The 17,723-nt window shown below is 45.4% G+C and overlaps 26 non-coding genes and 1 pseudogene across 26 annotated transcripts; all 27 read left to right on the top strand.

Annotated features, from left to right (window-relative positions):
* The first annotated feature begins 957 nt into the window (after window positions 1-957).
* On the top strand, window positions 958-1,121 carry LOC139477978 (U1 spliceosomal RNA). The gene has a single exon (XR_011654187.1). It is a non-coding gene; the product is annotated as a U1 spliceosomal RNA (small nuclear RNA).
* A 415-nt stretch (window positions 1,122-1,536) lies between these two features.
* On the top strand, window positions 1,537-1,700 carry LOC139477976 (U1 spliceosomal RNA). Its single transcript, XR_011654185.1, has one exon. It is a non-coding gene; the product is annotated as a U1 spliceosomal RNA (small nuclear RNA).
* Window positions 1,701-2,115: 415 nt separating this feature from the next.
* LOC139477975 (U1 spliceosomal RNA) lies at window positions 2,116-2,279 on the top strand. The gene has a single exon (XR_011654184.1). It is a non-coding gene; the product is annotated as a U1 spliceosomal RNA (small nuclear RNA).
* A 415-nt stretch (window positions 2,280-2,694) lies between these two features.
* Window positions 2,695-2,858, top strand: LOC139477974 (U1 spliceosomal RNA). The gene has a single exon (XR_011654183.1). It is a non-coding gene; the product is annotated as a U1 spliceosomal RNA (small nuclear RNA).
* Window positions 2,859-3,273: 415 nt separating this feature from the next.
* On the top strand, window positions 3,274-3,437 carry LOC139477973 (U1 spliceosomal RNA). The gene has a single exon (XR_011654182.1). It is a non-coding gene; the product is annotated as a U1 spliceosomal RNA (small nuclear RNA).
* A 415-nt stretch (window positions 3,438-3,852) lies between these two features.
* On the top strand, window positions 3,853-4,016 carry LOC139477972 (U1 spliceosomal RNA). Its single transcript, XR_011654181.1, has one exon. It is a non-coding gene; the product is annotated as a U1 spliceosomal RNA (small nuclear RNA).
* Window positions 4,017-4,431: 415 nt separating this feature from the next.
* On the top strand, window positions 4,432-4,595 carry LOC139477971 (U1 spliceosomal RNA). Its single transcript, XR_011654180.1, has one exon. It is a non-coding gene; the product is annotated as a U1 spliceosomal RNA (small nuclear RNA).
* Window positions 4,596-5,010: 415 nt separating this feature from the next.
* On the top strand, window positions 5,011-5,174 carry LOC139477970 (U1 spliceosomal RNA). The gene has a single exon (XR_011654179.1). It is a non-coding gene; the product is annotated as a U1 spliceosomal RNA (small nuclear RNA).
* A 415-nt stretch (window positions 5,175-5,589) lies between these two features.
* On the top strand, window positions 5,590-5,753 carry LOC139477969 (U1 spliceosomal RNA). The gene has a single exon (XR_011654178.1). It is a non-coding gene; the product is annotated as a U1 spliceosomal RNA (small nuclear RNA).
* A 415-nt stretch (window positions 5,754-6,168) lies between these two features.
* On the top strand, window positions 6,169-6,332 carry LOC139477968 (U1 spliceosomal RNA). The gene has a single exon (XR_011654177.1). It is a non-coding gene; the product is annotated as a U1 spliceosomal RNA (small nuclear RNA).
* Window positions 6,333-6,747: 415 nt separating this feature from the next.
* On the top strand, window positions 6,748-6,911 carry LOC139477967 (U1 spliceosomal RNA). Its single transcript, XR_011654176.1, has one exon. It is a non-coding gene; the product is annotated as a U1 spliceosomal RNA (small nuclear RNA).
* Window positions 6,912-7,326: 415 nt separating this feature from the next.
* LOC139477965 (U1 spliceosomal RNA) lies at window positions 7,327-7,490 on the top strand. The gene has a single exon (XR_011654174.1). It is a non-coding gene; the product is annotated as a U1 spliceosomal RNA (small nuclear RNA).
* A 416-nt stretch (window positions 7,491-7,906) lies between these two features.
* LOC139477964 (U1 spliceosomal RNA) lies at window positions 7,907-8,070 on the top strand. Its single transcript, XR_011654173.1, has one exon. It is a non-coding gene; the product is annotated as a U1 spliceosomal RNA (small nuclear RNA).
* A 416-nt stretch (window positions 8,071-8,486) lies between these two features.
* On the top strand, window positions 8,487-8,650 carry LOC139477963 (U1 spliceosomal RNA). Its single transcript, XR_011654172.1, has one exon. It is a non-coding gene; the product is annotated as a U1 spliceosomal RNA (small nuclear RNA).
* A 416-nt stretch (window positions 8,651-9,066) lies between these two features.
* On the top strand, window positions 9,067-9,230 carry LOC139477962 (U1 spliceosomal RNA). The gene has a single exon (XR_011654171.1). It is a non-coding gene; the product is annotated as a U1 spliceosomal RNA (small nuclear RNA).
* Window positions 9,231-9,646: 416 nt separating this feature from the next.
* Window positions 9,647-9,810, top strand: LOC139477961 (U1 spliceosomal RNA). Its single transcript, XR_011654170.1, has one exon. It is a non-coding gene; the product is annotated as a U1 spliceosomal RNA (small nuclear RNA).
* Window positions 9,811-10,226: 416 nt separating this feature from the next.
* LOC139478098 (U1 spliceosomal RNA) lies at window positions 10,227-10,390 on the top strand. The gene has a single exon (XR_011654290.1). It is a non-coding gene; the product is annotated as a U1 spliceosomal RNA (small nuclear RNA).
* A 416-nt stretch (window positions 10,391-10,806) lies between these two features.
* Window positions 10,807-10,970, top strand: LOC139478097 (U1 spliceosomal RNA). Its single transcript, XR_011654289.1, has one exon. It is a non-coding gene; the product is annotated as a U1 spliceosomal RNA (small nuclear RNA).
* A 416-nt stretch (window positions 10,971-11,386) lies between these two features.
* LOC139478096 (U1 spliceosomal RNA) lies at window positions 11,387-11,550 on the top strand. The gene has a single exon (XR_011654288.1). It is a non-coding gene; the product is annotated as a U1 spliceosomal RNA (small nuclear RNA).
* A 416-nt stretch (window positions 11,551-11,966) lies between these two features.
* LOC139478095 (U1 spliceosomal RNA) lies at window positions 11,967-12,130 on the top strand. The gene has a single exon (XR_011654287.1). It is a non-coding gene; the product is annotated as a U1 spliceosomal RNA (small nuclear RNA).
* Window positions 12,131-12,546: 416 nt separating this feature from the next.
* Window positions 12,547-12,710, top strand: LOC139478094 (U1 spliceosomal RNA). The gene has a single exon (XR_011654286.1). It is a non-coding gene; the product is annotated as a U1 spliceosomal RNA (small nuclear RNA).
* A 1,898-nt stretch (window positions 12,711-14,608) lies between these two features.
* On the top strand, window positions 14,609-14,746 carry LOC139478053 (U1 spliceosomal RNA; annotated as a pseudogene).
* Window positions 14,747-15,162: 416 nt separating this feature from the next.
* On the top strand, window positions 15,163-15,326 carry LOC139478092 (U1 spliceosomal RNA). Its single transcript, XR_011654284.1, has one exon. It is a non-coding gene; the product is annotated as a U1 spliceosomal RNA (small nuclear RNA).
* Window positions 15,327-15,742: 416 nt separating this feature from the next.
* On the top strand, window positions 15,743-15,906 carry LOC139478091 (U1 spliceosomal RNA). Its single transcript, XR_011654283.1, has one exon. It is a non-coding gene; the product is annotated as a U1 spliceosomal RNA (small nuclear RNA).
* A 416-nt stretch (window positions 15,907-16,322) lies between these two features.
* On the top strand, window positions 16,323-16,486 carry LOC139478090 (U1 spliceosomal RNA). The gene has a single exon (XR_011654282.1). It is a non-coding gene; the product is annotated as a U1 spliceosomal RNA (small nuclear RNA).
* Window positions 16,487-16,902: 416 nt separating this feature from the next.
* LOC139478089 (U1 spliceosomal RNA) lies at window positions 16,903-17,066 on the top strand. The gene has a single exon (XR_011654281.1). It is a non-coding gene; the product is annotated as a U1 spliceosomal RNA (small nuclear RNA).
* Window positions 17,067-17,482: 416 nt separating this feature from the next.
* Window positions 17,483-17,646, top strand: LOC139478088 (U1 spliceosomal RNA). The gene has a single exon (XR_011654280.1). It is a non-coding gene; the product is annotated as a U1 spliceosomal RNA (small nuclear RNA).
* The last annotated feature ends 77 nt before the right edge of the window (window positions 17,647-17,723 follow it).

Genomic DNA, 17,723 nt, shown 5'->3' with positions numbered 1-17,723 from the left:
AATGTCAGAACCAATGAGAGACCCTATCATTAAACACCATTATTACGGATACTGGGTGTTCAATAATGCCGCTAAACCACCATTTCACAATGGGAGAAAACGGGTCATAATTGGTGACATTTGCAAAATCAGATTTTCTAAAATAAAGACGCTAACGGTATTTCATTGACGTGGTCGTTCAATTCCATGTATTATGTATACGATTTCGTGACAGCATTGAACTGACACGAAATATTAACGCACATTTCAATGTTGAAAACGGGGTATGTGTCATTGTTTACATTTCACAGATGTGACGACCACTTGCGAGTCTCGAAACAGTTTAAATAATGTTTTCCTTCACTAAAAGTAACAATGAACGTTATTCTCGTGACAAATCCATTTCAAGAGCATTCATGGTAATGCTAAGAAAACATTTTAACAACCCGTTCTAGAGTTTTTCTATAGTAAATGCATGGCGTGTCGGCCATGTTTATTCGTCTGGTGGAGGCGGCCATTGTGCAGTCATGTGGAGCGCCAGCGCAGCATACCCAGGGAACCAGGCTGCGTGAGACATAGCACAAACACAGTGTATAAAACGCACATAAAATATATTATACAATGCATCCATGTGTCACACGCAAAAGGACAGGTAAAAGGAGTCATCAACAGTTACGTCCCCTAACTTTTACCATAACCCGGAAGGAAACTTGGGTGTTGACATGGAAGTTGCCTCCCCTGGGTACCTGGCGTCAGGTGCATGTCTGTGCAGCCTAAAATGCAAATAAAGCCATTTCTGTCTGGTTTTTCCTGTCAATAATCTTTGCATAAAGCGAACGGGTGAATGTAGTGCCATGTACAGGGAAGTATATACATGTTTGAACAGAAATGGAATATATGTGAAGTGTTGTTTAAAACACACCCGAGTGAGGTGATGTGCATGTTTGTAGTGATGGTTAGGAAGCTGCAGTTTCAGGCATACTTACCTGGCACAGGCTTTACAGTGATCCGCAAGGCTGTGGGCCCGGGGCGAGACCTTTCCATTGCACATCGGCTTGGTTGACCCCTGCGATCATCCCAAATGTGGACGACTCGGGTGCGCAATTTATAAGTGTGGGGGACTGCGTTCGCGCTCTCCCCTGGAAAAACCAATCAAAAATAGAAATGCCTTTTTTTCATTCTATTCGTCTATCATGACATGTCCAGTTGTAGTTGTAGTTGTTGTTGTGATTGTTGTGTTTGTTTTGCCGAGCAGCTCCCAAGGAGAAAGATAGGACCCGGAAGGAAACTTGGGTGTTGACATGGAAGTTGCCTCCCCTGGGTACCTGGCGTCAGGTGCATGTCTGTGCAGCCTAAAATGCAAATAAAGCCATTTCTGTCTGGTTTTTCCTGTCAATAATCTTTGCATAAAGCGAACGGGTGAATGTAGTGCCATGTACAGGGAAGTATATACATGTTTGAACAGAAATGGAATATATGTGAAGTGTTGTTTAAAACACACCCGAGTGAGGTGATGTGCATGTTTGTAGTGATGGTTAGGAAGCTGCAGTTTCAGGCATACTTACCTGGCACAGGCTTTACAGTGATCCGCAAGGCTGTGGGCCCGGGGCGAGACCTTTCCATTGCACATCGGCTTGGTTGACCCCTGCGATCATCCCAAATGTGGACGACTCGGGTGCGCAATTTATAAGTGTGGGGGACTGCGTTCGCGCTCTCCCCTGGAAAAACCAATCAAAAATAGAAATGCCTTTTTTTCATTCTATTCGTCTATCATGACATGTCCAGTTGTAGTTGTAGTTGTTGTTGTGATTGTTGTGTTTGTTTTGCCGAGCAGCTCCCAAGGAGAAAGATAGGACCCGGAAGGAAACTTGGGTGTTGACATGGAAGTTGCCTCCCCTGGGTACCTGGCGTCAGGTGCATGTCTGTGCAGCCTAAAATGCAAATAAAGCCATTTCTGTCTGGTTTTTCCTGTCAATAATCTTTGCATAAAGCGAACGGGTGAATGTAGTGCCATGTACAGGGAAGTATATACATGTTTGAACAGAAATGGAATATATGTGAAGTGTTGTTTAAAACACACCCGAGTGAGGTGATGTGCATGTTTGTAGTGATGGTTAGGAAGCTGCAGTTTCAGGCATACTTACCTGGCACAGGCTTTACAGTGATCCGCAAGGCTGTGGGCCCGGGGCGAGACCTTTCCATTGCACATCGGCTTGGTTGACCCCTGCGATCATCCCAAATGTGGACGACTCGGGTGCGCAATTTATAAGTGTGGGGGACTGCGTTCGCGCTCTCCCCTGGAAAAACCAATCAAAAATAGAAATGCCTTTTTTTCATTCTATTCGTCTATCATGACATGTCCAGTTGTAGTTGTAGTTGTTGTTGTGATTGTTGTGTTTGTTTTGCCGAGCAGCTCCCAAGGAGAAAGATAGGACCCGGAAGGAAACTTGGGTGTTGACATGGAAGTTGCCTCCCCTGGGTACCTGGCGTCAGGTGCATGTCTGTGCAGCCTAAAATGCAAATAAAGCCATTTCTGTCTGGTTTTTCCTGTCAATAATCTTTGCATAAAGCGAACGGGTGAATGTAGTGCCATGTACAGGGAAGTATATACATGTTTGAACAGAAATGGAATATATGTGAAGTGTTGTTTAAAACACACCCGAGTGAGGTGATGTGCATGTTTGTAGTGATGGTTAGGAAGCTGCAGTTTCAGGCATACTTACCTGGCACAGGCTTTACAGTGATCCGCAAGGCTGTGGGCCCGGGGCGAGACCTTTCCATTGCACATCGGCTTGGTTGACCCCTGCGATCATCCCAAATGTGGACGACTCGGGTGCGCAATTTATAAGTGTGGGGGACTGCGTTCGCGCTCTCCCCTGGAAAAACCAATCAAAAATAGAAATGCCTTTTTTTCATTCTATTCGTCTATCATGACATGTCCAGTTGTAGTTGTAGTTGTTGTTGTGATTGTTGTGTTTGTTTTGCCGAGCAGCTCCCAAGGAGAAAGATAGGACCCGGAAGGAAACTTGGGTGTTGACATGGAAGTTGCCTCCCCTGGGTACCTGGCGTCAGGTGCATGTCTGTGCAGCCTAAAATGCAAATAAAGCCATTTCTGTCTGGTTTTTCCTGTCAATAATCTTTGCATAAAGCGAACGGGTGAATGTAGTGCCATGTACAGGGAAGTATATACATGTTTGAACAGAAATGGAATATATGTGAAGTGTTGTTTAAAACACACCCGAGTGAGGTGATGTGCATGTTTGTAGTGATGGTTAGGAAGCTGCAGTTTCAGGCATACTTACCTGGCACAGGCTTTACAGTGATCCGCAAGGCTGTGGGCCCGGGGCGAGACCTTTCCATTGCACATCGGCTTGGTTGACCCCTGCGATCATCCCAAATGTGGACGACTCGGGTGCGCAATTTATAAGTGTGGGGGACTGCGTTCGCGCTCTCCCCTGGAAAAACCAATCAAAAATAGAAATGCCTTTTTTTCATTCTATTCGTCTATCATGACATGTCCAGTTGTAGTTGTAGTTGTTGTTGTGATTGTTGTGTTTGTTTTGCCGAGCAGCTCCCAAGGAGAAAGATAGGACCCGGAAGGAAACTTGGGTGTTGACATGGAAGTTGCCTCCCCTGGGTACCTGGCGTCAGGTGCATGTCTGTGCAGCCTAAAATGCAAATAAAGCCATTTCTGTCTGGTTTTTCCTGTCAATAATCTTTGCATAAAGCGAACGGGTGAATGTAGTGCCATGTACAGGGAAGTATATACATGTTTGAACAGAAATGGAATATATGTGAAGTGTTGTTTAAAACACACCCGAGTGAGGTGATGTGCATGTTTGTAGTGATGGTTAGGAAGCTGCAGTTTCAGGCATACTTACCTGGCACAGGCTTTACAGTGATCCGCAAGGCTGTGGGCCCGGGGCGAGACCTTTCCATTGCACATCGGCTTGGTTGACCCCTGCGATCATCCCAAATGTGGACGACTCGGGTGCGCAATTTATAAGTGTGGGGGACTGCGTTCGCGCTCTCCCCTGGAAAAACCAATCAAAAATAGAAATGCCTTTTTTTCATTCTATTCGTCTATCATGACATGTCCAGTTGTAGTTGTAGTTGTTGTTGTGATTGTTGTGTTTGTTTTGCCGAGCAGCTCCCAAGGAGAAAGATAGGACCCGGAAGGAAACTTGGGTGTTGACATGGAAGTTGCCTCCCCTGGGTACCTGGCGTCAGGTGCATGTCTGTGCAGCCTAAAATGCAAATAAAGCCATTTCTGTCTGGTTTTTCCTGTCAATAATCTTTGCATAAAGCGAACGGGTGAATGTAGTGCCATGTACAGGGAAGTATATACATGTTTGAACAGAAATGGAATATATGTGAAGTGTTGTTTAAAACACACCCGAGTGAGGTGATGTGCATGTTTGTAGTGATGGTTAGGAAGCTGCAGTTTCAGGCATACTTACCTGGCACAGGCTTTACAGTGATCCGCAAGGCTGTGGGCCCGGGGCGAGACCTTTCCATTGCACATCGGCTTGGTTGACCCCTGCGATCATCCCAAATGTGGACGACTCGGGTGCGCAATTTATAAGTGTGGGGGACTGCGTTCGCGCTCTCCCCTGGAAAAACCAATCAAAAATAGAAATGCCTTTTTTTCATTCTATTCGTCTATCATGACATGTCCAGTTGTAGTTGTAGTTGTTGTTGTGATTGTTGTGTTTGTTTTGCCGAGCAGCTCCCAAGGAGAAAGATAGGACCCGGAAGGAAACTTGGGTGTTGACATGGAAGTTGCCTCCCCTGGGTACCTGGCGTCAGGTGCATGTCTGTGCAGCCTAAAATGCAAATAAAGCCATTTCTGTCTGGTTTTTCCTGTCAATAATCTTTGCATAAAGCGAACGGGTGAATGTAGTGCCATGTACAGGGAAGTATATACATGTTTGAACAGAAATGGAATATATGTGAAGTGTTGTTTAAAACACACCCGAGTGAGGTGATGTGCATGTTTGTAGTGATGGTTAGGAAGCTGCAGTTTCAGGCATACTTACCTGGCACAGGCTTTACAGTGATCCGCAAGGCTGTGGGCCCGGGGCGAGACCTTTCCATTGCACATCGGCTTGGTTGACCCCTGCGATCATCCCAAATGTGGACGACTCGGGTGCGCAATTTATAAGTGTGGGGGACTGCGTTCGCGCTCTCCCCTGGAAAAACCAATCAAAAATAGAAATGCCTTTTTTTCATTCTATTCGTCTATCATGACATGTCCAGTTGTAGTTGTAGTTGTTGTTGTGATTGTTGTGTTTGTTTTGCCGAGCAGCTCCCAAGGAGAAAGATAGGACCCGGAAGGAAACTTGGGTGTTGACATGGAAGTTGCCTCCCCTGGGTACCTGGCGTCAGGTGCATGTCTGTGCAGCCTAAAATGCAAATAAAGCCATTTCTGTCTGGTTTTTCCTGTCAATAATCTTTGCATAAAGCGAACGGGTGAATGTAGTGCCATGTACAGGGAAGTATATACATGTTTGAACAGAAATGGAATATATGTGAAGTGTTGTTTAAAACACACCCGAGTGAGGTGATGTGCATGTTTGTAGTGATGGTTAGGAAGCTGCAGTTTCAGGCATACTTACCTGGCACAGGCTTTACAGTGATCCGCAAGGCTGTGGGCCCGGGGCGAGACCTTTCCATTGCACATCGGCTTGGTTGACCCCTGCGATCATCCCAAATGTGGACGACTCGGGTGCGCAATTTATAAGTGTGGGGGACTGCGTTCGCGCTCTCCCCTGGAAAAACCAATCAAAAATAGAAATGCCTTTTTTTCATTCTATTCGTCTATCATGACATGTCCAGTTGTAGTTGTAGTTGTTGTTGTGATTGTTGTGTTTGTTTTGCCGAGCAGCTCCCAAGGAGAAAGATAGGACCCGGAAGGAAACTTGGGTGTTGACATGGAAGTTGCCTCCCCTGGGTACCTGGCGTCAGGTGCATGTCTGTGCAGCCTAAAATGCAAATAAAGCCATTTCTGTCTGGTTTTTCCTGTCAATAATCTTTGCATAAAGCGAACGGGTGAATGTAGTGCCATGTACAGGGAAGTATATACATGTTTGAACAGAAATGGAATATATGTGAAGTGTTGTTTAAAACACACCCGAGTGAGGTGATGTGCATGTTTGTAGTGATGGTTAGGAAGCTGCAGTTTCAGGCATACTTACCTGGCACAGGCTTTACAGTGATCCGCAAGGCTGTGGGCCCGGGGCGAGACCTTTCCATTGCACATCGGCTTGGTTGACCCCTGCGATCATCCCAAATGTGGACGACTCGGGTGCGCAATTTATAAGTGTGGGGGACTGCGTTCGCGCTCTCCCCTGGAAAAACCAATCAAAAATAGAAATGCCTTTTTTTCATTCTATTCGTCTATCATGACATGTCCAGTTGTAGTTGTAGTTGTTGTTGTGATTGTTGTGTTTGTTTTGCCGAGCAGCTCCCAAGGAGAAAGATAGGACCCGGAAGGAAACTTGGGTGTTGACATGGAAGTTGCCTCCCCTGGGTACCTGGCGTCAGGTGCATGTCTGTGCAGCCTAAAATGCAAATAAAGCCATTTCTGTCTGGTTTTTCCTGTCAATAATCTTTGCATAAAGCGAACGGGTGAATGTAGTGCCATGTACAGGGAAGTATATACATGTTTGAACAGAAATGGAATATATGTGAAGTGTTGTTTAAAACACACCCGAGTGAGGTGATGTGCATGTTTGTAGTGATGGTTAGGAAGCTGCAGTTTCAGGCATACTTACCTGGCACAGGCTTTACAGTGATCCGCAAGGCTGTGGGCCCGGGGCGAGACCTTTCCATTGCACATCGGCTTGGTTGACCCCTGCGATCATCCCAAATGTGGACGACTCGGGTGCGCAATTTATAAGTGTGGGGGACTGCGTTCGCGCTCTCCCCTGGAAAAACCAATCAAAAATAGAAATGCCTTTTTTTCATTCTATTCGTCTATCATGACATGTCCAGTTGTAGTTGTAGTTGTTGTTGTGATTGTTGTGTTTGTTTTGCCGAGCAGCTCCCAAGGAGAAAGATAGGACCCGGAAGGAAACTTGGGTGTTGACATGGAAGTTGCCTCCCCTGGGTACCTGGCGTCAGGTGCATGTCTGTGCAGCCTAAAATGCAAATAAAGCCATTTCTGTCTGGTTTTTCCTGTCAATAATCTTTGCATAAAGCGAACGGGTGAATGTAGTGCCATGTACAGGGAAGTATATACATGTTTGAACAGAAATGGAATATATGTGAAGTGTTGTTTAAAACACACCCGAGTGAGGTGATGTGCATGTTTGTAGTGATGGTTAGGAAGCTGCAGTTTCAGGCATACTTACCTGGCACAGGCTTTACAGTGATCCGCAAGGCTGTGGGCCCGGGGCGAGACCTTTCCATTGCACATCGGCTTGGTTGACCCCTGCGATCATCCCAAATGTGGACGACTCGGGTGCGCAATTTATAAGTGTGGGGGACTGCGTTCGCGCTCTCCCCTGGAAAAAACAATCAAAAAATAGAAATGCCTTATTTTCATTCTATTTGTCTATCATGACATGTCCAGTTGTAGTTGTAGTTGTTGTTGTGATTGTTGTGTTTGTTTTGCCGAGTAGCTCCCAAGGAGAAAGATAGGACCCGGAAGGAAACTTGGGTGTTGACATGGAAGTTGCCTCCCCTGGGTACCTGGCGTCAGGTGCATGTCTATGCAGCCTAAAATGCAAATAAAGCCATTTCTGTCTGGTTTTTCCTGTCAATAATCTTTGCATAAAGCGAACGGGTGAATGTAGTGCCATGTACAGGGAAGTATATACATGTTTGAACAGAAATGGAATATATGTGAAGTGTTGTTTAAAACACACCCGAGTGAGGTGATGTGCATGTTTGTAGTGATGGTTAGGAAGCTGCAGTTTCAGGCATACTTACCTGGCACAGGCTTTACAGTGATCCGCAAGGCTGTGGGCCCGGGGCGAGACCTTTCCATTGCACATCGGCTTGGTTGACCCCTGCGATCATCCCAAATGTGGACGACTCGGGTGCGCAATTTATAAGTGTGGGGGACTGCGTTCGCGCTCTCCCCTGGAAAAAACAATCAAAAAATAGAAATGCCTTATTTTCATTCTATTTGTCTATCATGACATGTCCAGTTGTAGTTGTAGTTGTTGTTGTGATTGTTGTGTTTGTTTTGCCGAGTAGCTCCCAAGGAGAAAGATAGGACCCGGAAGGAAACTTGGGTGTTGACATGGAAGTTGCCTCCCCTGGGTACCTGGCGTCAGGTGCATGTCTGTGCAGCCTAAAATGCAAATAAAGCCATTTCTGTCTGGTTTTTCCTGTCAATAATCTTTGCATAAAGCGAACGGGTGAATGTAGTGCCATGTACAGGGAAGTATATACATGTTTGAACAGAAATGGAATATATGTGAAGTGTTGTTTAAAACACACCCGAGTGAGGTGATGTGCATGTTTGTAGTGATGGTTAGGAAGCTGCAGTTTCAGGCATACTTACCTGGCACAGGCTTTACAGTGATCCGCAAGGCTGTGGGCCCGGGGCGAGACCTTTCCATTGCACATCGGCTTGGTTGACCCCTGCGATCATCCCAAATGTGGACGACTCGGGTGCGCAATTTATAAGTGTGGGGGACTGCGTTCGCGCTCTCCCCTGGAAAAAACAATCAAAAAATAGAAATGCCTTATTTTCATTCTATTTGTCTATCATGACATGTCCAGTTGTAGTTGTAGTTGTTGTTGTGATTGTTGTGTTTGTTTTGCCGAGTAGCTCCCAAGGAGAAAGATAGGACCCGGAAGGAAACTTGGGTGTTGACATGGAAGTTGCCTCCCCTGGGTACCTGGCGTCAGGTGCATGTCTATGCAGCCTAAAATGCAAATAAAGCCATTTCTGTCTGGTTTTTCCTGTCAATAATCTTTGCATAAAGCGAACGGGTGAATGTAGTGCCATGTACAGGGAAGTATATACATGTTTGAACAGAAATGGAATATATGTGAAGTGTTGTTTAAAACACACCCGAGTGAGGTGATGTGCATGTTTGTAGTGATGGTTAGGAAGCTGCAGTTTCAGGCATACTTACCTGGCACAGGCTTTACAGTGATCCGCAAGGCTGTGGGCCCGGGGCGAGACCTTTCCATTGCACATCGGCTTGGTTGACCCCTGCGATCATCCCAAATGTGGACGACTCGGGTGCGCAATTTATAAGTGTGGGGGACTGCGTTCGCGCTCTCCCCTGGAAAAAACAATCAAAAAATAGAAATGCCTTATTTTCATTCTATTTGTCTATCATGACATGTCCAGTTGTAGTTGTAGTTGTTGTTGTGATTGTTGTGTTTGTTTTGCCGAGTAGCTCCCAAGGAGAAAGATAGGACCCGGAAGGAAACTTGGGTGTTGACATGGAAGTTGCCTCCCCTGGGTACCTGGCGTCAGGTGCATGTCTATGCAGCCTAAAATGCAAATAAAGCCATTTCTGTCTGGTTTTTCCTGTCAATAATCTTTGCATAAAGCGAACGGGTGAATGTAGTGCCATGTACAGGGAAGTATATACATGTTTGAACAGAAATGGAATATATGTGAAGTGTTGTTTAAAACACACCCGAGTGAGGTGATGTGCATGTTTGTAGTGATGGTTAGGAAGCTGCAGTTTCAGGCATACTTACCTGGCACAGGCTTTACAGTGATCCGCAAGGCTGTGGGCCCGGGGCGAGACCTTTCCATTGCACATCGGCTTGGTTGACCCCTGCGATCATCCCAAATGTGGACGACTCGGGTGCGCAATTTATAAGTGTGGGGGACTGCGTTCGCGCTCTCCCCTGGAAAAAACAATCAAAAAATAGAAATGCCTTATTTTCATTCTATTTGTCTATCATGACATGTCCAGTTGTAGTTGTAGTTGTTGTTGTGATTGTTGTGTTTGTTTTGCCGAGTAGCTCCCAAGGAGAAAGATAGGACCCGGAAGGAAACTTGGGTGTTGACATGGAAGTTGCCTCCCCTGGGTACCTGGCGTCAGGTGCATGTCTATGCAGCCTAAAATGCAAATAAAGCCATTTCTGTCTGGTTTTTCCTGTCAATAATCTTTGCATAAAGCGAACGGGTGAATGTAGTGCCATGTACAGGGAAGTATATACATGTTTGAACAGAAATGGAATATATGTGAAGTGTTGTTTAAAACACACCCGAGTGAGGTGATGTGCATGTTTGTAGTGATGGTTAGGAAGCTGCAGTTTCAGGCATACTTACCTGGCACAGGCTTTACAGTGATCCGCAAGGCTGTGGGCCCGGGGCGAGACCTTTCCATTGCACATCGGCTTGGTTGACCCCTGCGATCATCCCAAATGTGGACGACTCGGGTGCGCAATTTATAAGTGTGGGGGACTGCGTTCGCGCTCTCCCCTGGAAAAAACAATCAAAAAATAGAAATGCCTTATTTTCATTCTATTTGTCTATCATGACATGTCCAGTTGTAGTTGTAGTTGTTGTTGTGATTGTTGTGTTTGTTTTGCCGAGTAGCTCCCAAGGAGAAAGATAGGACCCGGAAGGAAACTTGGGTGTTGACATGGAAGTTGCCTCCCCTGGGTACCTGGCGTCAGGTGCATGTCTATGCAGCCTAAAATGCAAATAAAGCCATTTCTGTCTGGTTTTTCCTGTCAATAATCTTTGCATAAAGCGAACGGGTGAATGTAGTGCCATGTACAGGGAAGTATATACATGTTTGAACAGAAATGGAATATATGTGAAGTGTTGTTTAAAACACACCCGAGTGAGGTGATGTGCATGTTTGTAGTGATGGTTAGGAAGCTGCAGTTTCAGGCATACTTACCTGGCACAGGCTTTACAGTGATCCGCAAGGCTGTGGGCCCGGGGCGAGACCTTTCCATTGCACATCGGCTTGGTTGACCCCTGCGATCATCCCAAATGTGGACGACTCGGGTGCGCAATTTATAAGTGTGGGGGACTGCGTTCGCGCTCTCCCCTGGAAAAAACAATCAAAAAATAGAAATGCCTTATTTTCATTCTATTTGTCTATCATGACATGTCCAGTTGTAGTTGTAGTTGTTGTTGTGATTGTTGTGTTTGTTTTGCCGAGTAGCTCCCAAGGAGAAAGATAGGACCCGGAAGGAAACTTGGGTGTTGACATGGAAGTTGCCTCCCCTGGGTACCTGGCGTCAGGTGCATGTCTATGCAGCCTAAAATGCAAATAAAGCCATTTCTGTCTGGTTTTTCCTGTCAATAATCTTTGCATAAAGCGAACGGGTGAATGTAGTGCCATGTACAGGGAAGTATATACATGTTTGAACAGAAATGGAATATATGTGAAGTGTTGTTTAAAACACACCCGAGTGAGGTGATGTGCATGTTTGTAGTGATGGTTAGGAAGCTGCAGTTTCAGGCATACTTACCTGGCACAGGCTTTACAGTGATCCGCAAGGCTGTGGGCCCGGGGCGAGACCTTTCCATTGCACATCGGCTTGGTTGACCCCTGCGATCATCCCAAATGTGGACGACTCGGGTGCGCAATTTATAAGTGTGGGGGACTGCGTTCGCGCTCTCCCCTGGAAAAAACAATCAAAAAATAGAAATGCCTTATTTTCATTCTATTCGTCTATCATGACATGTCCAGTTGTAGTTGTAGTTGTTGTTGTGATTGTTGTGTTTGTTTTGCCGAGCAGCTCCCAAGGAGAAAGATAGGACCCGGAAGGAAACTTGGGTGTTGACATGGAAGTTGCCTCCCCTGGGTACCTGGCGTCAGGTGCATGTCTGTGCAGCCTAAAATGCAAATAAAGCCATTTCTGTCTGGTTTTTCCTGTCAATAATCTTTGCATAAAGCGAACGGGTGAATGTAGTGCCATGTACAGGGAAGTATATACATGTTTGAACAGAAATGGAATATATGTGAAGTGTTGTTTAAAACACACCCGAGTGAGGTGATGTGCATGTTTGTAGTGATGGTTAGGAAGCTGCAGTTTCAGGCATACTTACCTGGCACAGGCTTTACAGTGATCCGCAAGGCTGTGGGCCCGGGGCGAGACCTTTCCATTGCACATCGGCTTGGTTGACCCCTGCGATCATCCCAAATGTGGACGACTCGGGTGCGCAATTTATAAGTGTGGGGGACTGCGTTCGCGCTCTCCCCTGGAAAAAACAATCAAAAAATAGAAATGCCTTATTTTCATTCTATTTGTCTATCATGACATGTCCAGTTGTAGTTGTAGTTGTTGTTGTGATTGTTGTGTTTGTTTTGCCGAGTAGCTCCCAAGGAGAAAGATAGGACCCGGAAGGAAACTTGGGTGTTGACATGGAAGTTGCCTCCCCTGGGTACCTGGCGTCAGGTGCATGTCTATGCAGCCTAAAATGCAAATAAAGCCATTTCTGTCTGGTTTTTCCTGTCAATAATCTTTGCATAAAGCGAACGGGTGAATGTAGTGCCATGTACAGGGAAGTATATACATGTTTGAACAGAAATGGAATATATGTGAAGTGTTGTTTAAAACACACCCGAGTGAGGTGATGTGCATGTTTGTAGTGATGGTTAGGAAGCTGCAGTTTCAGGCATACTTACCTGGCACAGGCTTTACAGTGATCCGCAAGGCTGTGGGCCCGGGGCGAGACCTTTCCATTGCACATCGGCTTGGTTGACCCCTGCGATCATCCCAAATGTGGACGACTCGGGTGCGCAATTTATAAGTGTGGGGGACTGCGTTCGCGCTCTCCCCTGGAAAAACCAATCAAAAATAGAAATGCCTTTTTTTCATTCTATTCGTCTATCATGACATGTCCAGTTGTAGTTGTAGTTGTTGTTGTGATTGTTGTGTTTGTTTTGCCGAGTAGCTCCCAAGGAGAAAGATAGGACCCGGAAGGAAACTTGGGTGTTGACATGGAAGTTGCCTCCCCTGGGTACCTGGCGTCAGGTGCATGTCTGTGCAGCCTAAAATGCAAATAAAGCCATTTCTGTCTGGTTTTTCCTGTCAATAATCTTTGCATAAAGCGAACGGGTGAATGTAGTGCCATGTACAGGGAAGTATATACATGTTTGAACAGAAATGGAATATATGTGAAGTGTTGTTTAAAACACACCCGAGTGAGGTGATGTGCATGTTTGTAGTGATGGTTAGGAAGCTGCAGTTTCAGGCATACTTACCTGGCACAGGCTTTCCAGTGACTAAGTATATGAGTATTAATCAGTCTTTTCCTTCCACAGATCTACGAGCGGGCATCAGTCTTAGACTGTGTGACTTTCATTAGTCTCCCCTCACTTACCATGGCTTCCACTACAATCATCAACGCTGGACCTATACCTGAGGAGTGCATTGATAAGGAAGTAGAGACCAGGACAGTCCGGATCCATACATCAACGAGAGTTTCTACAGTGCCAGAGTATATTCATCTTTTGAAGACAGCTGTTCCCGACTTTTCTGTGGAACATGTTGCCGGAGTATGGAAAACAGAATATTTTGGACAGGTTTTCGTTACTTTGGACTCGGTGGAAGAAGCAAAAAGGCTAACGGAACTACAAAGTATTGTGTTTGAGAATAACACGATCTCCTTCTACGAATATGGACGTTTCATGGTTCCTCTGAGGATACACTGGCTTCAGGCTACAGTCAAGTCTTCCTTTCTACAAGACTATTTCTCCAAGTTTGGCAAAGTTGTTGAGGTATTGCGAGAATATGTTGAAGTGGACGACGTTAAGGTGTTTTCGGGAGTGCGAATTGTGAAGATGGACATGACAGAAGAAGAAAAAGACAAGATTCCACACATAGTCAGATTTGGTGACAAACAGTCTATGTTGATAACGGCCCCTGGGCGAGCTCCAATATGTCTGAGATGTCATTCTTTTGGACACGTACGAGCAAAGTGCCCTGGTACAAGTTCAGCAGAAATAGCTGCTAAGGAGAAAGAATCCAGAGGCCATACACTCTCAGTAGATTTAGACAGTGAGTCCGAGGATGATGACATGGAGAGTGTTCACAGTCTAAAGGATATTATTTCGGAGAAGGGCCTCAACCAGGACATAGTTATTACTGTACCAGCTGAAAAACTAGTATCAACAGAAATGCGGGAAATATCAGCGAATTCTTACAACCCTGATAATACAAACAAGGACACAGAAGGAAAAAGAAAACAGCCTTTGAATCAGGACACGCCAGACGAGGAAGAGATAAAGAAGAAGAAGAGTGTGAAAAAAACTCAACAGTTACAAGACAAATATGTTGCTAGACCAAAGCATGTTGTTGCAAAACCAAGGATTGTTTCTATCAGAGTGAGAAAAACCAGTTGGGGTGTTACAGTTGAGGAGGAGGATTTACAGAAATTCATGGAAGGACTGCAGCTTTATGGAAAAACTTTATATGAAGCGCGTTGTGAAAAAACTAAGTTGATTAGGGCTCTGGTGGAAAAAATGGAACATTCTAAGATTCCGAAGGGACAGGATTATATTGTTGATAGCTTTACTTGCCCTTTAAGTATTTGACATGTTTCCGTCTTTAAGAATTTATTGTTAGTGGCCATCATCTCAACTCTGTGATATTTCTTTTATTTTTTCGAGGTGATGGCCTAGGCACTGTCTGCACATGTAAAAGTTTCAGTGAATAAACTTTATTAAAAACAAAAAAAAAAAAAGCAAGGCTGTGGGCCCGGGGCGAGACCTTTCCATTGCACATCGGCTTGGTTGACCCCTGCGATCATCCCAAATGTGGACGACTCGGGTGCGCAATTTATAAGTGTGGGGGACTGCGTTCGCGCTCTCCCCTGGAAAAAACAATCAAAAAATAGAAATGCCTTATTTTCATTCTATTTGTCTATCATGACATGTCCAGTTGTAGTTGTAGTTGTTGTTGTGATTGTTGTGTTTGTTTTGCCGAGTAGCTCCCAAGGAGAAAGATAGGACCCGGAAGGAAACTTGGGTGTTGACATGGAAGTTGCCTCCCCTGGGTACCTGGCGTCAGGTGCATGTCTATGCAGCCTAAAATGCAAATAAAGCCATTTCTGTCTGGTTTTTCCTGTCAATAATCTTTGCATAAAGCGAACGGGTGAATGTAGTGCCATGTACAGGGAAGTATATACATGTTTGAACAGAAATGGAATATATGTGAAGTGTTGTTTAAAACACACCCGAGTGAGGTGATGTGCATGTTTGTAGTGATGGTTAGGAAGCTGCAGTTTCAGGCATACTTACCTGGCACAGGCTTTACAGTGATCCGCAAGGCTGTGGGCCCGGGGCGAGACCTTTCCATTGCACATCGGCTTGGTTGACCCCTGCGATCATCCCAAATGTGGACGACTCGGGTGCGCAATTTATAAGTGTGGGGGACTGCGTTCGCGCTCTCCCCTGGAAAAAACAATCAAAAAATAGAAATGCCTTATTTTCATTCTATTTGTCTATCATGACATGTCCAGTTGTAGTTGTAGTTGTTGTTGTGATTGTTGTGTTTGTTTTGCCGAGTAGCTCCCAAGGAGAAAGATAGGACCCGGAAGGAAACTTGGGTGTTGACATGGAAGTTGCCTCCCCTGGGTACCTGGCGTCAGGTGCATGTCTATGCAGCCTAAAATGCAAATAAAGCCATTTCTGTCTGGTTTTTCCTGTCAATAATCTTTGCATAAAGCGAACGGGTGAATGTAGTGCCATGTACAGGGAAGTATATACATGTTTGAACAGAAATGGAATATATGTGAAGTGTTGTTTAAAACACACCCGAGTGAGGTGATGTGCATGTTTGTAGTGATGGTTAGGAAGCTGCAGTTTCAGGCATACTTACCTGGCACAGGCTTTACAGTGATCCGCAAGGCTGTGGGCCCGGGGCGAGACCTTTCCATTGCACATCGGCTTGGTTGACCCCTGCGATCATCCCAAATGTGGACGACTCGGGTGCGCAATTTATAAGTGTGGGGGACTGCGTTCGCGCTCTCCCCTGGAAAAAACAATCAAAAAATAGAAATGCCTTATTTTCATTCTATTCGTCTATCATGACATGTCCAGTTGTAGTTGTAGTTGTTGTTGTGATTGTTGTGTTTGTTTTGCCGAGCAGCTCCCAAGGAGAAAGATAGGACCCGGAAGGAAACTTGGGTGTTGACATGGAAGTTGCCTCCCCTGGGTACCTGGCGTCAGGTGCATGTCTGTGCAGCCTAAAATGCAAATAAAGCCATTTCTGTCTGGTTTTTCCTGTCAATAATCTTTGCATAAAGCGAACGGGTGAATGTAGTGCCATGTACAGGGAAGTATATACATGTTTGAACAGAAATGGAATATATGTGAAGTGTTGTTTAAAACACACCCGAGTGAGGTGATGTGCATGTTTGTAGTGATGGTTAGGAAGCTGCAGTTTCAGGCATACTTACCTGGCACAGGCTTTACAGTGATCCGCAAGGCTGTGGGCCCGGGGCGAGACCTTTCCATTGCACATCGGCTTGGTTGACCCCTGCGATCATCCCAAATGTGGACGACTCGGGTGCGCAATTTATAAGTGTGGGGGACTGCGTTCGCGCTCTCCCCTGGAAAAAACAATCAAAAAATAGAAATGCCTTATTTTCATTCTATTTGTCTATCATGACATGTCCAGTTGTAGTTGTAGTTGTTGTTGTGATTGTTGTGTTTGTTTTGCCGAGTAGCTCCCAAGGAGAAAGATAGGACCCGGAAGGAAACTTGGGTGTTGACATGGAAGTTGCCTCCCCTGGGTACCTGGCGTCAGGTGCATGTCTATGCAGCCTAAAATGCAAATAAAGCCATTTCTGTCTGGTTTTTCCTGTCAATAATCTTTGCATAAAGCGAACGGGTGAATGTAGTGCCATGTACAGGGAAGTATATACATGTTTGAACAGAAATGGAATATATGTGAAGTGTTGTTTAAAACACACCCGAGTGAGGTGATGTGCATGTTTGTAGTGATGGTTAGGAAGCTGCAGTTTCAGGCATACTTACCTGGCACAGGCTTTACAGTGATCCGCAAGGCTGTGGGCCCGGGGCGAGACCTTTCCATTGCACATCGGCTTGGTTGACCCCTGCGATCATCCCAAATGTGGACGACTCGGGTGCGCAATTTATAAGTGTGGGGGACTGCGTTCGCGCTCTCCCCTGGAAAAAACAATCAAAAAATAGAAATGCCTTATTTTCATTCTATTTGTCTATCATGACATGTCCAGTTGTAGTTGTAGTTGTTGTTGTGATTGTTGTGTTTGTTTTGCCGAGTAGCTCCCAAGGAGAAAGATAGGACCCGGAAGGAAACTTGGGTGTTGACATGGAAGTTGCCTCCCCTGGGTACCTGGCGTCAGGTGCATGTCTATGCAGCCTAAAATGCAAATAAAGCCATTTCTGTCTGGTTTTTCCTGTCAATAATCTTTGCATAAAGCGAACGGGTGAATGTAGTGCCATGTACAGGGAAGTATATACATGTTTGAACAGAAATGGAATATATGTGAAGTGTTGTTTAAAACACACCCGAGTGAGGTGATGTGCATGTTTGTAGTGATGGTTAGGAAGCTGCAGTTTCAGGCATACTTACCTGGCACAGGCTTTACAGTGATCCGCAAGGCTGTGGGCCCGGGGCGAGACCTTTCCATTGCACATCGGCTTGGTTGACCCCTGCGATCATCCCAAATGTGGACGACTCGGGTGCGCAATTTATAAGTGTGGGGGACTGCGTTCGCGCTCTCCCCTGGAAAAAACAATCAAAAAATAGAAATGCCTTATTTTCATTCTATTTGTCTATCATGACATGTCCAGTTGTAGTTGTAG

The sequence above is a fragment of the Haliotis cracherodii genome, unplaced genomic scaffold (assembly GCF_022045235.1).
Source record: "Haliotis cracherodii isolate W230 unplaced genomic scaffold, xgHalCrac1.p SCAF_38, whole genome shotgun sequence".
NCBI classification, from domain to species: domain Eukaryota; kingdom Metazoa; phylum Mollusca; class Gastropoda; order Lepetellida; family Haliotidae; genus Haliotis; species Haliotis cracherodii.
Note: the sequence above shows the minus strand (reverse complement) of the source record. Positions and strands in the feature narration are given on the sequence as shown.